Source organism: Peromyscus maniculatus, chromosome 6 (assembly GCF_049852395.1).
Source record: "Peromyscus maniculatus bairdii isolate BWxNUB_F1_BW_parent chromosome 6, HU_Pman_BW_mat_3.1, whole genome shotgun sequence".
Taxonomy (NCBI): domain Eukaryota; kingdom Metazoa; phylum Chordata; class Mammalia; order Rodentia; family Cricetidae; genus Peromyscus; species Peromyscus maniculatus.
In genome coordinates this window covers 6,836,356-6,854,335 of record NC_134857.1, presented here as the reverse complement: position 1 = coordinate 6,854,335, position 17,980 = coordinate 6,836,356, and the positions used below count along the sequence as shown (strand labels likewise).

The following is a 17,980-nucleotide window of genomic DNA, read 5'->3' as shown; positions in this document are numbered from 1 at the left end:
GAGCTCCATTGTTTTCTGATGATCTAAGTTTGAACAGAGAAGGAAGACAACCTAGAGGCATAGAGAATCTGTTCTTCAACTTGTTTGTTCACAAATTGGTTTTTAACTTCTCTGATTGTGCCTGCGTATCAATGTTATATCTGGACCAGGGAAAGCTCCAGGTATTTTACAGAACAGAGATGATGGACAAAGCTCTTCCTTAGCCATGGAAGTGTAGGAGACAAATTCCATTGAGAACATGACCCGACTTTAGAATAATTACAACAAGCGTTCATAGTTTAAGAAGTTTATTTGAAACTTCCCACGCAGCTCTCGAGTCTACAAATCTTGTTATATATTAATAGTTTCTTACTGGGCAGCCCTGGATATGCATTTTAAGAAGCCAAAAAGCAATAAGAATGCTTATTTTTCTATTTCAACCCATGTGACTCAGGCTAGCTGGTTGCACCGTCCATTTCTGTGGTGATGGTGAGTTTTAAGGAGTGGGCATGTGACACCCTCAACATTTTGCTTGTATTCCTATCAGTAAGGCAGTCTTTGCAAAAGCCCAAGCAGAGGTACATGACTGTGACTCTGGCCACCATGAAGGAACCCAGTCGAGGTTAAAACTGGCACAAGGACAAAGTCAAAAGAAGTCACAACTTCAGGAACTTCTGGGTCAGGTGAGACATTTCAGTTTTCTGAGCATCGCCTTACTTAATAAGTTGTATTGGGTCACACTTCTGTTATCTACAAACCATCTTGCTAGTTTTGACTTGTGATCAAAGGGTCTACATGACCCATTTAAAAAAAAATGATAAACTCTCTGGGGCTCATATTCAACTTGAACTACCTTCTGATAAGCCCATCGGGTAAGTTCGAGAGCAAGGATATTTAAGCGGCTTTAGGATGAGTCCTCCTGGTCAGGTTGTTTTTGTATTGTCCATTCAAATGTGAGAACGTAAAAGGTATCACAAAATTGATGGTTTTATCCTTAATGTAGCTAACGTGGGGCTTTTTGTCCTGACAATATTAATCGACAAATTTGGTTTCTTAAGAAGTTAGAATAATAAAAGCAGTATTACAAATCTAGAAACAAATGTACCTTTCACTTACTACAACAGATGGCAGTACCCTATATGGGGCCTATAGTACCCATTTACAGGGCAAATAAGTGCAATGCTTCAAGAACTGAGGGCAGAATTACTAAGGAATCGCTTTTTCCTGTGCTAAATATTACACAGAAATGAACAGTGTGGTGTTCACAATGTACAATAACCATGTAAAAGGAAGGGAAAAATGACCCCACACCCGAAAGCTAGAAGACTTTCTGATAGATGCCTCATAGGGAGGCTTCCTGTTTAGTACAGATTGACGATAGGTTTTGAGTATTTGTTGAGGAAGACATTGTGATACATATGTTTTCATTGAGAAAATGAGGCATATTCAAGATAAAAGACAAAAGGATCTTAAAACAAACCTGATGTCTGATGATGCTGTGGGATGTCTTTCTGTATGCTGTGAATATGTGTGGATAATAAGTAAAGCTGTTTTGGTCTCTGGCAAGAAAGCTTAAAGCCAGGTGGGAAATCTAAGCAGAGATACAGAGAGAAGAAGGGCAGAGTCAGGAGAGACATGAACCATTGCCAAAGGAGCAACAAGGTGCCAGCAGACTGGTAAACCAATGGCCATGTGGCAACATATAGATTAGTAGGAATGGGTTAAGATGAAAGAGTTAGCTGGCCAGAAGTTGAGGCCATAGGCCATACAGTTTATAATTATATAAACCTTTGAGTGATTATTTTATAAGCAGCTGTGGGACGGCAGGGCTGGGTGGGACTGGAGAAATTTCCAGTACACCATGACATGAAACTTCAATCTGAAGAGGCTCTCGTCACAGCACTGATGTTGGAACCGTTCTGGGGACCTTGAAGTTTCCTCTGGATTTTGATGGCCAGCCAAAACCTGCAGAGACAGTGGAGGGGGGGATTCATAACTATGAACAAAGATCATGAATAGCAGATTGGCCACCACACAGCTCAAAACCAGCATTAAGACTACATTCAAGACATGGCCCCATTTCAAAGGAAAGTCAACAAATTAGGAAATCAGCTTCTAATTACTAATGCTTATAGAAAAGGGAAGTAGAGCAGAAACGGCAGAAGCAGCACCAGAAAAATGAAAACTCTCCACTGTGACTGAAAAGCCTGTTTTAGGAAACCATAATTGAGTATTTCTTGGAGGTCTAGAAAACATTTTCTGGACTTGTTAGATAATCACTGATCCCAGTGAAAGCAAAATTGCTAAATTTAAGGAAAGATAGAAAGACAAATGCACTGGGAGACATGGGAGGAACAGCAACCATAAACAGACCCTTCCTTCTCTAAGTTGCATGGTCATGCTGTTTTATCACTATAACAGAAAAGTAACTAATACTTTGGGTCTGAGGTGAGGTGTCCCACCAAGATGGATAGAACAAAACTGCTGATGCATGGTAACCAGGAAGTGGGAGGAGGGAGGGAGTCTAGAACACCCTCCAAAAGTACGCCTCCAGTGAACTACTTCCTCCAACTAGGCTTCACATCCCCACAGCCTATTCAACTATAAATTCACCAGTGGATGAATTCAGATCCTAGCCACAAAATCCTGTCCCTTGGCTGATGTGAAGAATAGTGGAGGCTTTCCATGGCAACCAGCTCATATATACTTTACACATAGGACCATTCACACGCATTTTACATGTGTGTGTAACAGTTGTGTTTGTGGGTATGCTGGTCCATGACTGTGTGTACAAAGAACAGAGGAAGACACGGGTGTCCTCTACCATTCTCCACCTTTTCCCTTGAGACTGGAGTGTCTCACTGAACCTGGATCCAGGCCAGTGGCCAAGCAGCAAGCCCTGGGTTGCTCCTATCTGTTCCTCTTCTGTGTAGATGCTAAGGATCTGAGTTAAGGTTCTCACACATGTGCAGCAGAAATTCTTACTCACTGAGCAACCACTCTATCCCAGGAGCTTTCTCGTTCTTAAAACATAAAAAATGAAAGAAAAAAAAGAAAAAAATTATTCTAAAAGTTCAAAAGAAAAGAAAAGAAAACATTATTGGCATAAGCTAACCAAAAAGAACAATATATCTAGGCCAGTGATATTTAAAACATCAAATTTGAAGCAAAAGAAAAATCAGTTTGCACACAAAGGAGGAAAATTCATCCTGCTCAAACCTATCCCATCACACTAAGACGTTCACAAACAATAAATTTATATGTGTAGGGATTTTTTTGATGATTACTTTTTATTTTATTTTGTGTCTGTTAATGTTTATGTGTGAGTATATGCCATGTGTGTGGGTAACCATGGAAGCCAGAAGAGGCCATTGGATGCCCTGGAGCTAGGCCATCCACCCGGGTGGTGGAAATCAAGCTCTCCTGGGATCCTCTGGAAGAGCAGTGAGCATTCTGAACCACTGAGCCATCTCTCAAACCTCCTGTACAGGTTTAAGAAGGAAAAGAAGAGTTGGGATAAAGATTTGATTCCATGGAGGAGTGCTTATCTAGTTGTATGAGAAGCCCTGGGTTCAAAACCCCAGTATGGCAAAAGTAAATAAATCAGTGGGTGAATATTTTTCTGGCTGAAAAAGAGCTTGAGTACTAAAATCTCATGCTGGGAGGACCACTGCTGAGTCTTAAGGGCCAGAAAGCTTAATGGGAGTTTTATGCCTCAAAAAATAGGCTGTTACTAGCAGCCAGAGGACTCAGACATTTTGAAATATTTCAGAGAAATAACCTTAGAAATGATGGGCTGGAGAAATGGCTCAGAGGTTAAGAGCACCTGCTGCTCTTTCAGAGGTCCTAAGTTCAATTCCCAGCAACCACACGGTGGCTCACAATCATCTAGAATGAGATCTGGCACCCTCTTCTGGCATGCAGGCAGAACACTGTATACAAAATAAATAAATCGAGAGAGAGAGAGAGAGAGAGAGAGAGAGAGAGAGAGAGAGAGAGAGAGAGAGAGAGAGAGAATGACACAGTAAATAAGGGAGAGTGCTCAAAAAGCTAAAAAGGAGCTTGAATCTTGATTGAACATTAATTTATAAGAAAATAGGAACCATATGAAATTTATGAGCAGAAAGTAACATTGTTAGCAGATACAGGTCCAGAAGCTCATCTGGAAAACTGATGTCTGACAGACAAGTATTGGAGATAAAGGAAGGCTTTATCCAGTGGCTGAAATGGGGAGAAGGAGCCTAGATGTTACAGACACCAGTCAAGAATCAGGACAGAGAGACTGGCCAATAGCCGGGAGGAAGGGTCCAGTCTTTCTGGAGAAGAGTTGGAGAGTTTCTGGAAACTTGGTGCCATTACCTTAGATTTGTTTCATAACCTGGAGTTTCTAGTCATGGTGGCTGGTCTGTGTCTTTAACCTGAAAGATGGGAAGCAAGAGAGAGACTAGGCATGGGTGTGTCAAGCTAACCTTGTGTTCTGTAATTTGGGGTAAAACATTTCTCTAATGATCAGCATGTCTTTGTACAGAGTTGAGTAGAATCTGTACCAAAGCCTGGGGCAGCCATGGAGAAAGGCATGTTATGAAGATGGAGAAGAGGAGGATTTTTGTTCTTTTCTAATTGGGACTAGACATCTACTGGCCTGTATGAAGAGTCAGGCTTTTCAGCAAAAGTGACCTTGAGGGTCCTAAAATGTAGCCTAGTTCCTGTTATGATCCATTCGGCAGGAGTGTCCCATATACCCTGAAGCTATTGGAAGGCTACATGCTTGCTGCCCGGTTGTGTAACTACAAGCATTAGAGATTTAAGTCAGCTAGCTACATGGAAATGGAGCAAGAGGGTTTATTCAGTTTTTGTCAATAATACCAACAGAGAAAGGCTTTGGAGCAATAGCTTCTTAAGGGTAATCTGTAGAAAATGTTCAGGGAAAGGTGAAAGTATGAGGCTCATGATAAAGCACGAAGTCATGGTAACCTGGTTCTCAACCAATGTGGTAACTATGGGGGCATTTACAAAGAGGTACAGATGAGAATTGTTTTATTTTTGACCTGCTGGGGTTCAGAGTTAACACAGAATGAAACATGGCAAAGGGTGAATGTTCACCAGTGTCAAATAAAGAACCGGAAAGCTGGCATTCACTGAGAATTCACTGAAACCTAAAATCCCAGCTCAGAATTGCTTCAAATTCTAAGCTTTTTGAATTTCATCTTAATGTTGACAAGTAGAAAATTCTGCATCTGACCTTGTTTGGCCACAGCTGAAATACAGGCGTACTATAAATATTGCATAAAATTACCTTTACACACTGTTTGAAACACAAATGAGTTTCAAGTTTAGACAGAGTTAATGCCCAAAATATCTCACTATTTATATGCAAATATTCCAAAATAAGAAAAAAAAATCTTAAATCCACAACTCTCTCATCTCCAGCATTTTCTGTGAGACATTGACAACTGGCTTGCAACTGGACTTCAAATTCTGACCCAAGAGTTGAGCCAGAATTAGTGGGACTATGGTAAAATGCTCTCCAAACTCTACCTCAAAAACATAGCACCTCACTCTTAAACTGTTCAGAGTAGAGGCGTTCCAACTGTGTTATAATGCTAACACTTTAATGAGTTGGAATCCTGAAGGAAATGTGGCAGTGTATCTATAGGAAGAGGTGGTAAACAATCATCACCACAGCGATGTGGGCAAATATCTAAGGGAGCACATGGATGTCATGCTAGAAATTACATGAAAAAAGAGAGAGAGCTAGAGTCAGGGCGGCACAAGAGCAGCAGGCAGCAGATCAGGACTGCTAACCCACAGTCCCTGCAAACCAACTTGACGGTTGCCAGGGAGCTGCCTCCAGCAAGCTGATGGCTTCCCAGAGGTGACCTGAAACCAGCCTCTCACTGGTCAAGTCGAGGAGACGGAATTCCGGGTGTTTTGAATATTGGAATCATCATCTTTGGTGGGCAGGGATTTCGGCAGTTAAAATGGCAATGACAGGCAATGACAGAGAAAGAAACAGACAGTATTAAAATATAAATGTGACAAAGAAAATAATGATGTCATCAACACAGAGATCACCAGAGGGGAGTCTGGTTTGAATGAAATGTGAATTCAAATCTGAACATGTTAAATATGAGGTGACAGGGTAGCCAGGTAGAGATTTATTGCAGGGTTTTGGAAAGCTGGGACTGAAGCCCTCAGGACAGCAACAAGGTTTGGAAATCAGTGTTAAAGATTGGTACCTGAAGTCCTGTGAGCCTATGGGGGAAATAATTCAGACAGAAGACAGTCAACAGCAACAAGCCCCAGGGGCAGCAGAAAGGAAAAAGGCGAGTCTTACAGGAGACTGATGAAATATTTGAGAAGTGTGAAAAGAATCAGAGCAAAGACATCAGCCATGACACCTTTAAACCTAAGAAGGAGGGTATGGTAAAAATAAATAAATAAATAAATAAATAAATAAATAAATAAATAAATAAATAAAAAAATTAAAATACACCAAAAAATTTGTGAAAGCAAAGACTGAGGAGAGTTCACAGTATTGGTTTGGAGAGAGAAAACAGTCACAGTGAACACCCTGGCTAACAGCAGTTTAAACAAAAAAAAGATGCCTGTTCCTTTCTCCCATCTGCAGCCTGGAAGGTGATCCCGCTATACAAGGCTGTCAGCATAGAGCAAAGTGTGTTCATTGCTCCACTGTGCATAGGATGGCACTCTCTTCCGCATGGATTCGTGTTCTAGGAAAACTTGTACGAAAGGAAGAAACAGGAAGGGTGAGAAGAAATCCGTGGGATTTCCTTCATCTTCTGTGGACTATACCTTAGTCATAGGACTGCAACCAGCTGAAAGGGGTCTGCAGCTAAATAGTCATCTGCACAATGAAAATGTAATTGTTCCTAATTTCATTAGAAAATTGTATTGGATCTACCTAAAAATAGATTGAGAATCTAATCACTTCTTCTATATTTCCCTCATTACGAATGCAGCTTACTCTCTCTCACCTCTCTATATCGTCACACTGGCCTTCTCACTGGAAAGTGGATTCCTTAGTGTTTACTTTTAAAACAGTACCCCAGATAAACCTTTGAATCTGTCAGTTGTTCGCTCATTCCTTCACGCAAAACTACCATCGGTTCTTCCAACCCTTTAGGATCCCAGCTATGGTTCTGACAGTGCCCACAGGCTCTGTGTTTTCACTCATGTTACCTGACATGCCCCTGCCCTCACACTCATTCCCTCACTCAGGTTTGCCTGCTTTCTATCAAACACTACAAACACCTTCATATCAAAGACATTTATTGTGACTGTTCTTTCTGAGGGAGAACATCCTTCTCCCAGATGTCCACTGGCTCTTCTGTAGGATCAGCAATAGCTGTTTCCCATTACTCTCCTGTCTTACTCCATTTTCTGCCTCAATTAGTAAAATGCCACGAACTGAATAAGTTTTGCATAAAAAAGTGCATGGCTGTAACATGGGGCTTCTCACCATGTCAAAAGATGGCACCAAGCCATGACACCAGTGGATGTAAACTGGTGAGAGAAGGAAGCCAAGCCTTCTGTAAGCTTTATAACTGACCCACTCCCGGGAGAATATCTCAGCCCACTGATCAGAGTGCTGTCCATGACTCTGCTTACAGATCCCAGCTCTTGGCATTGTTGTGCTGGAGTCAGATTTCCCATACCTGGACCTTGGCAGACATATTCAGACCACAGCAGCCTCACTCCTTAGGACAGTGGTCCTCAACCTTCCTGATGCTGTGGTGACTGCCAACTGTAGATGTAACAGTCTTATTAAAATAAGAAACACAGAGCCAAATGCAGAGTTAAAAGCCCAAGAGGTCAGAGCAGTAGCTGAGAGCTAAAAACCCTTTCTTACCCCTCACTGCCACTGCTGTCCTTCCCCTCAGTAAAGAGACCTGCTTCCTGTGTGTCTGTCTTTTTATTGACTTTCTGTTCTGCCTTCTCATTGGTTGTAAACCCAGCCATATGACCTCCTCGTCACTGTCTGTCTATACAGACCTCTAGGTCTCTATGGCTGGTATTGAGATTAAAGGCATGTGTCTCCATGCTGGCTGTATCCTTGAACACACAGAGATCTGCTTGTCATGTGATCAGGATTAAAGGTGTGCGCCACCACTGCCAGACTTCCGCTATGGCTTGTTATGAGCTCTGACCCCCAGGCAACTTTATTAACATACAAATAAAATCACATTTCAGTACAAATGAAATATCACCATAGCCAAACACAAAATTATTTCATTGCTACTTCTTAACTGTAATGTTGTTAGTGTTATGAATTGTAATGTAAATATCTGATACTCGGAATATCTGATATATGACCCCTGTGAAAGGGTCATTTGACTCCCAAAGGGGTGGCTACTCACAGGTTGAGAACGGCTGCCTTAGGAGTTACTGGAGCTGGAGAGCCACCCTTATCTGTTTTCTCCCCACATATTAACCTGTGATGTTTGAAGAAAGATATTTTGTTTCCCTAAAAGATTTTCTTCCCCTAAAACAGCTTTAGCATTGTCAACGGAAAAAATATAGCTCTCATCTTAGAGGGAATAAGAGATAGTTTATGCAGGAACATTTTGAGTAACTATGGCCTAGGAACACAGATTTGGGTTACCCCAAATTCCATGTTCTAATGTGGAAGTAGTTTCATAGTTTTACAGAACAAAGAAAAGTCATAAATCAAGGTGTTAGCATTCAAACTTTTACAATGGCCTGCTCTCCCCACAATAAACCTCCGAGGTGAGTCTGTTGTGACTTTGTGGTGCCCCTCAGCTTCAACTGGTCAAGGTCACCCTCCATTGTTTAGTTATTACACAAGGTAAGTTTAAAATGAATTTGTGGTACATCAGAGAGGCCGTTAGATCAAGATGGGGAAATTTTTCTACAGACTTGAGATACTGTCTGATGACATTCTTAGCTTTTGACTTGGTGGAACCTAGTGGTGTAAGGGCCACCATTTCACACCACCTGCTGTACTCAGTTCCTGAAAGGACCTCAGGAATGTGCCATGACAACTGGAACGGATACAGAGCAGTATCCTCTTGCAGACATCCTGTCTGCAGTTTAGGCCCTTGAAGATATCTAGATAATCTTGCTGAGCAGTTCAGATAATCTTGTTTAGCGGGTTGTGGTTCCCCACCAAAAGTCTAACCCAATGGTTTCAAATGTGGTTTTGCACCCAAAGTCTAAACCAATAGTTTCAAAAAATCACCTTGCATCATATCCCTTCTGCCCAATCCTAAGTTGCCAATTCTTGGCTTGTGGTTTTTCCCTATAAAAACTCTCTACACCTGAGCTCATGGCCACCACATTTCCTTCCATCTGCCATGCGTTGGCCCAGGTTGAACCTGAATTAAAGGACCCTTATGTGCTTGCATTGGAAACTGGCTCCCTGGTGGTCTCTGGGGGTTTTGAGAAATGGGTACAACGGTGTTCTACTAAATTAGTAGATTCCAAAAGATTTCTATCTATTAATCAAAGAATGCTAGCTCAGACAGACACAGAGGTGGGCAAGGAATGGCTGTTTAGGAGGACAAAGGAAGGTAAAATAAGGTAATTAGCCTGGAGACCTGCAACATTCCAGTCTCTCCACAGTGCCACAGCTCTGATGGGCTAATGGGTCTCCCCAGGCACAGCTTCTTTTCAGGCACTCTTTTCACTCACAACCTTTATAAAGGGCTGCCAATACTGCACAATCTTTAAGTCTCAAATCACTGTATTTACCTTGACCAGCCCTCTCTCTTTCCTAGAAACACACACAGCTATTCCATACCACCACCACCACTCTAAGTCATGCTCAGACAGAAACCCGGAAGGCTGCTCTCACAGCAGAGAAACCATCTACTTCTCATTTGCATACAGTCCCCACTAACAGATGCTTGGAGTGTTCCCCTAAGGACAGAGGGAGGGGGAGGGGCCCATGACAGTCCAGAAGGGCTCCCAGTGGGGAGAAATTACACAGAGCGAGGCAAACTTGAGTTCCAGCCGTGGAGCTTCAGCAGTAAAACTGCAGAGTGAGCAGATGATCTGATCCCAGGACATTCTCCCCTAGGCTGTGTGAATTTTAGGATAGAAATATCCTGCAGAACAAAAATAAATTCTGAATAAAATAAGTCAAGTTGGCTCTAATAGCCTATTAAAACACATTGCATTATCCTTTGGCCATTTTTAATATAAAACTCCTCAAGCATTCCTGTGGGGGAAAAATTCAACTGTTTTTGTCAGGTTTCCTGTGTATTGCTTTCTTAGAGTGATGTGTGGTGAGCCGATCCAAACAAACACTTGGGACCGTATTTTCACAAGCTTTTAATTCCTTAAGGGCAAGACTAGTTTTCTTCCCTTTATATGTTATCAACAAGTAGAATATAAAGGACCCTTGGATTGTGTGTTTATTAGTATAGAGATAATGAATGGATAAATGCAAACAGATCATAAGCTCAGGAAAGGTATTACTTCAGGTTAGTCTTTGCTGTCTGTATTGCTAGGTCTGGAGAAGAAAACAAAAATCCTGAAGCCTTCCTAGGAAGCTTGCCCCTGTGTCCCACTGACTCCCATAAGCAGCTCTGCTGTCATACTGAGCACATGGAGGTTTTCCACTGGATGAGGCCAGATGAAGGTCTCACTCCATTACCCAGCTTTCTCCCTTAGAGGAAGAAAGCTCCTCTTCTGTTCTAGTTACCCTTGTGCTCATCTGAAATCTCCCCCCCCACACACACACACATAAGCTTCCACTGGAGTGTTGTCAATCTACCAGGGCTCACACCCTTAAAGAAAACCCACTCTCTCTCTCTCTCTCTCTCTCTCTCTCTCCCAGTAGCCATCAATTGCCAATGGCTCCTCAGCTAGGGGTGGGACTTCATGACCACCTCACCTTTATATGCTATAATTTTACCTGCCTTGAGTTTGCACAGATCTTATGCATGCTGTCACAACCCTTATGAGTTCATATGTGCAACTACCCTGTAGTGTCCAGAAAAAAAAGTTTCCTTTTAGTTACCCACCACTGGCTCTTACCATCTTTCCACATCTTCCTCTATAATGATCCCTGATCCTTGGAGAGGGATTATGATATGGATGTCCCATTTAGGACTGGGAATTCCACAGTGTCTCATTCTCTACGCCTTGGCCAATTATGGATCTTGGTGTCAACTGCCATCTACTGCAAAAAGATTCTCTGTAAGGGTTGAGAGATGTATTACTATATGGATATAAGAAGAAATCACCAGGAATCAGTTTAATACCTTGTCCATTTAGCAGAATACTAGTAATATGTTCTCTTCTAGGCCCTATGTCTAGCAATGTATTTGGCCAAATGATGCCAGGTATGTGTTTCATCTTGTGGAATGATCTTTAAAATCCAATCAGAAAGTGATTAGTTATTCCTATAACATTTGTGCCATTACTGCATCAGAGGGCATGTCTTGCCAAAACAATCATTATTGTAAGCTCACAGGGTTCATATCTGAGTAAGATCAATGATTACTTTTCTCCTCTGGCATAGTCCGTAGCATCTTCCAGCACTATGAAAGCTAGCTGGTGTGGATGAAGTTTCCATGTGAGTAACAGCTTGATTTCTCCATGTTTTTTTACTCAAATGTTTGTTGCCATCAGCAATAGGATATCAATATCAGTTCTGGATGGTAGCCAAGGGCAGTGGTAATAGCCTATGATGTTTGAGAGTCTGTGGCACCTCACTGGCCAACAACTCTAAAAGAGAGCCTCATTTTCTGGATTCCTGGTGCTGATCTTTTCACTTATCTTGTAGTGTCTGGTAGAGTCAACTGTTATGGGGTAACTGCATTTTAAATATATATGTGAGTATATATGAAGCCTCTACAAATGGTGCTGGTCAAACTGGATGGCTACATGTAAAAGAATGAAACAGGATCTTACCTCTCACACACAAAACTCAACTCTAAATAAATCAAGAACTTCAATATAAAACCTGATACCCTGAATCAGATAAAGAAGAAACTAGAGAATATGTTTAAACATTGGCACATGAAAGACTTTCTGAACAGGACCCTGATCATGCAGGCCTTAAGATCAGCAATTAATAAATGGGACTTCATGAAACTAAAAGGCTTTTATAGAGAAAAGGACATCATCATTCAAGGAAAGAGGTAGCCTTCAAAATAAGAAAAAGTCTTTACACTGACAAAGGGTTAGGATCAAGAATATACAAAGAACTCAAAAAAACTAAACACAAGGAAAACAAACAACACTATTAAAAATGAAATGGAACTAAACAGACAGTTCTCAAAAGATGAATCAAAATGGTCAAGAAACACTGGGCAACATCTTAAGCGATCAAGAAAATGCAAATTCAAAGTTCTTTGAGACTTCATCTTACCCCTGGAAGGACTGCCATTTTTTCTTAATGGTGACAAATGCTAGGGTGTATGTGGGGTAAGAAAAATACTTATTAAATGCTGGTGAGAATCTAATCTGGTGCAACCACTACAGAAATGTGAAGGTTCCTAAAAAAGATAGAAAGAGATCTACTGCATAATCCATCTATGCCATTTATGGACATATACCTAAAAGACTCTACACTCTACTACATTTGCTCATCCATCATTATTTATGCTTGATTTACAGTAACTGGGAAATGGAAACAGCCTAGATGTCCATCAACTGGTGAATGAATAGTGAACATGTGATACACTTACACAATGGGACATTATTCAATTGTTAAGAAAAAAGAAAATCATTAAATTCTCAATAAAATAGGTGGAAATAATCATTCAGAGTGAAGTGACTCAGACTCAGAAAGACAGATATGTTTTCTCTAATTTGTTGATGCTGGTTTTGAATCTTCAAAGAGTGTGTTTCATTTGGAATACTCACAGAGGTACTCATAGAGGTCACGGAATTGGTAAGAGGCCATAGGGCTGAGCTTTCAGGGGAGAGGAGATCAAATGCAACTATATAAAGGGTTAATGGGGAATAATGAAACAGGAAGGGTTAAATTGGGGCGGAGTGTCAGGGGAAAGAATAAAAGAGGGACTATGGGAAAGAACACCAAAGGCCTTTTGAAAAGGTAGAGGGAACCTATTACTGTAGATGCCATTTCTCCTCAAGGACTTTCTGTTATTCAGAAACCTCAGCACTTGCCATCTCTTCCTGGGACTTCATGAACATTTTATTTGCTGCAAGCTATGAATTTCCCAGCCTTTCTTTTTTTCATTTTTTTAACTCCATTTAACTTAGTTAGGGTTTTATTGCTGTGAAGAGACACCATGACCAGAGCAACTCTTTAAAGGAAAACATTTAATTGGGTTGACTAACAGTTTCTGAGGTTTAGTCCATTATCGTCATGGTGGGAAGCAAGGCAGCATGCAGGCAGACATGGTGCTGGAGAAGGAGCTGAGAATTCTACATCTTGATCCATAGGCAGCAGAAGATTGTGTGCCACACTGGGCATAGCTTGGCTTATGAGACCTCAAAGCCCACCTTCACAGTAACACACTTCCTCCAACAAAACTACACCTACTCTAACAAGGCCACATTTCCAAATAGCACCACTTGCTATGGGCCACGCATTCAAACACATGAGTCTATGGGGGCCATTCCTACTCAAACCACCACACTGTCCTTGACATTGTTGCTGCAGTCTTAGTATGTCTTATCAATTGAATGACAAAAAGCAGCAGTGTCACGCTGCCTTAAGACCCCATGCCTCAAGAGGCACAGGCCTGCAGGCCATAGTAAAGGCTTTACATTCACAAAACTTCCTACATAAGAAATGGCCTATGTAAATGAACATCTTTAAAAATTAAGTTAAATACCTTCCAAGGGCGAGTTGGTTTTTTTTTTTTTTTTTTTTTTTTTGTTGTTGTTGTTGTTAAAAAAGAAATGTGTAACAAAACAAAACTCCTAAGAACAGTATCACTCTCCAACTCTGCTCACAAACCCAGGGGAATGATTCACCATGCTCCTAAGGACAGAAGGATGAAGAGATGCTCTGCTTCCTCAATTTGAACAGTACTTCCATGAATGGTCACACCCTCATCTGTGGCTGGAAATCACTGCCTGTGAAGGATCTGGGTCATGATGCTCTTCCTTGTGTTGCAAAGACAAAACACTTGGCCGGCTGGAGATTTCTTCAGTTTTATTTGACTCATTCTGGCTTGTTGGTATTTTTCATGCATGAGTACGACACATGAGCATCTTAATTCTTTAGGGAACAAAGAATAATATTCATTTCCCTTAAAAGTAAGCTCCCACGCAAATCATAATGATTTAATGTCCCCCAGATACAGTTCAGTATCTTCATCTTAGAACTGCAGCAAGAGATTGAGTAGAGAACCATTACAGAGTATGTGGTCCACAGGAGCCCCAGGGCAGCTCCATCACTTGGTTCCCAGTGCTCCAGAATCATTACAGAGTGTGTTGCTGTGGGATGGTCTGTATGTCAAATTGCTCTGATTGGTCAATAAATAAAACACTGATTGGCCAGTGGCCAGGCAGGAAGTAGGTGGGACAAGGAGAGAGGAGAATGCTGGGAAGCAGAAGGCTGAAGCAGAGAGACACTGCCAGCAGCTGCCATGACCAGCAGCATGTGAAGACACCGGTAAGCCACCAGCCACGTGGCAAGGTATAGATTTATGGAAATGGATTAATTTAAGCTATAAGAACTGTTAGCAAGAAGCCTGCCACGGCCATACAGTTTGTATGCAATATAAGTCTCTGTGTTTACTTGGTTGGGTCTGAGTGGCTGTGGGACTGGCCGGTGACAAAGATTTGTCCTGACTGTGGGCAAGGCAGGAAAACTCTAGCTACAGTGTGTGGTCCACAGGAGCCCCAGGGCAGCTCCATCACTTGGTTCCCAGTGCTCCAGTGCTTTCCCAATTGCTTTGAAGTTCTCATCGCTTTCAGAATGTTTACACTTAGAGTGCTTTTATCAACTAATCAATGGAGATTAGGCAAATTGAAATATTGTTCTTTTCTGGACATTGCTAAAATTGGAGCTGCAATCTTAAAAAATGAAGCAGGTACAATTTTGGGTTGGTTTTTAAAATCCATTTCTCCCTCCTCTGTATCCCTTTCCTGATGGCTTTCTCTGGAAACTCCCCTTAGCTTCTAAAATGCCCCACCATTATCCCTGCTCCTACTGGAACCTTCAGCAGTGTGTTAAATCTGTCCATATTACTTCATTGATGAGACAGGCTCACATAACTTGTATTCTAATCATCTACATAAAGTCCACTGTCATTTCCCCTCATTCTCCAGAACATTCACATGTAACTTGCTAAAATTTTAGGTGTTAGGGTAAAAGTAGGGTGACACATAAGGCATGCCACATCTCAGTGTTTAAATGTTGACCCTTCAAACAGAACAATTTTGGAACACAGAGTCTTCCCTTAACCCATGTGCTTCACCTTAATTCTTGTGATCTGTTTCACAGATGGTTGGCTGTCTCCCAATAGAACCCATCAGTGCATTTTCTCCTTGACAGTCAACAACAAGGCTTCAAGGGAAGAGGGCTCAGTTTCTTCATCAGAGAGAATCCATGATTCTTTTCCCAGTGGACCTAATGATTTTTGATTTGGAACAGTACTATGCCATTCATCCTTCCCAATACTATGTTTTATTTTATTTCTTTAAGGCAGGGTGAAGTTTCTTGACCTTAATAATGTAGACAATTATTTGTACCTTGTAATAATCACAAATTATGATAATAAGAATTTCCTGGATATTTCATTTATGTTTTATGTGCTTTGTTTCATGTAGTCATTTTCAATATTTGATCTATATGCTATTAACCACACTTGATTTGCTAATATGGAAATGGCTGGGTATATAACAGACATATTACCTGCTGTTTCTAATGGATCTAAATCAGACTGATAACAATTCCAACCTTTGATGAGTGCTGGATGAAATCATCCACAGAGAATGTTTGTCGGTGCCCCTTGAGAGTAAGTTCCCCCTAAGTGATTACATTATTAGGGAGCTTGACCTACATCATATAGCTGAAGCTGGAAGTCAAAGTTGGGTATTACATATTTGAAGACACTCTGCAATCACAAAAACAATACTTAAAAATTGCTTATAAGTGATGGCTAGAAGTAGAATTAGCCTGGATCTGAATCATGAAAACTGATATCTTCCTATTTTTTCCTTCATAAATTAACTTTACACAGAGTTACTTAAGCTTTATTTTCATCTAATAAATCCATTGTGTGTCTTAGTCACTGTTCTTTTGCTATGAAGAGACACTATGACCAAGGCTACTCTTGTAAAAAAAAAAAAAAAAAAAAAAGCATTTCATTCAGTTTCAGAGAGTTAGATCATTATCATCACGGTGACAAGCAGACAGGCAAGGTGCTAAAGCAATACCTGAGTGCTTTACATACTGATCTACAGGCAGTAGGCAGCAAGCAAAACACTGGGCAAGGCATAAGGAATGTGCATTTGAAACCTCAAAGCACACTCCCAGTGACACATCTCCTTCAACAAGGGCACACCCACTCCAACAAGGACACACCTCTTAATCTTCCCTGAACAGTTCCTTAACTGGAGGGCATTTTCATTCAAACCACCACACATTAAAAGTGCTGGTACGGGCATGTTATCAAAGGCAAAACTAAGTGAAAAATGAAAATAACAAAATATGCCTCCTTATTAACCTACAAGAAAACCCATTTCTTGCTTTGAAGGGTTTGAATTTTCAGAAAAGTAAGTTTGACAGAGGAAACAGGGAGGCAATCTGTGACTGGCAAGTATTCTATTTAGGTGGCAGTTCTAGACATAGGGGAGGCTTTCTAGTTAGTCTCTAAATAAACATGGAACTCTTGTTGACTGTAAAAGATGCTTTACAGACAGCGATGTTCTGGAACAAGTGTTAAACAGTAGTTACTAGAGTGAGCTATTGCCCGGTGTTCACAGTGACCATCTTCAACCTGTGATGGTCAATACTCACTGTCAGCTTGACTAGATTTAGAATCACCTCAGAGACTGAGGCTTACCTCAGTAAAGGAAATCCCAGGGTCTTAACTGAGGAAAGAAGCACTTTTCCTGAGAGTCTGTGGTACTCTCTCACAAGCTAAGAACCAACACAAAATGAAGTGTTCAAAAGAAGACAACCAGACCCCCTTTCTCTGCTTCCTGTACATGACCTAAACGTGTTCTACTCCACTGTTGCCTTTTGGCCATGATGGGCTGGTCCTTATTAAACCATGCACTAAAGTAAACCTTGCCTTCTCGATTCCATCAGATATTTCACAGGCAACACAAAGTAATTAATACACTGTGGAAGGCAGGGAAGTCATTATCACTCCTTTCATTACCTATGAAAAATAGCTGAAGAATGAAATTTCTTGCTATTTCTTAATATCTAAACTAGAATCGCCATTTTCTTCATTTCCTGTTCAATGTTTTTTCCACTAAGTCACACTAAGTTCCATAAATCTTTTGCCAACTGAATCATATTTTGATAAGGAGAAAACTAGCAACATACAAAGGAAGTCCATATGAAGATGAGGGCCAAAAAGAGTGGTACAGTAGAAACCAAGGTAGGCGGAATATCAGTGTCTGCCAGCAAAGCCCTGGAGCCCAGAGAGAGGCTCAAGGCACACCCTTCCTCTCAGAGTCCTCAGAAGGAACCAACCCTCTGATATCTCAAGAACTAATCGACAGTACACTTCTGTTTTTCGTGCACAAAAGTAAAATAAGAAAATAAGAAAAATTAACAATGCCTTATGTGGTATGGAATCAAAAAAGTATTTCCATATGCAATAAAGAAATGGCTTGGAAATCATTTGAATTCCACTGACAAAAAGAAGAAAGATCACTGCCAGATTCTGAAAGCCATGTGCAGAGTCATCTAGAGTCTCTCCAAGTGGTCTCTACAGGAACACTTTGCTACTTTAAATGATCTTGCCTCTTTGTGATATCTCTAAGTGCTGTGTACAAACTGTGTAAACACTATCCATCTTGTACATAAATTTATTTCATGGGTAAGATGTATTTTCCCATCTTTAAC

General features: G+C 41.0%; 1 long non-coding RNA gene across 1 annotated transcript; it reads right to left on the bottom strand.

Moving 5' to 3' along the window:
- Positions 1-270: 270 nt before the first annotated feature.
- LOC143273718 (uncharacterized) lies at positions 271-4,497 on the bottom strand. Its single transcript, XR_013051904.1, has 2 exons — positions 4,339-4,497; positions 271-1,944 (listed from the first exon to the last, which is right to left on the bottom strand). It is a non-coding gene; the product is annotated as an uncharacterized LOC143273718 (long non-coding RNA).
- Between the last annotated feature and the right edge of the window lie 13,483 nt (positions 4,498-17,980).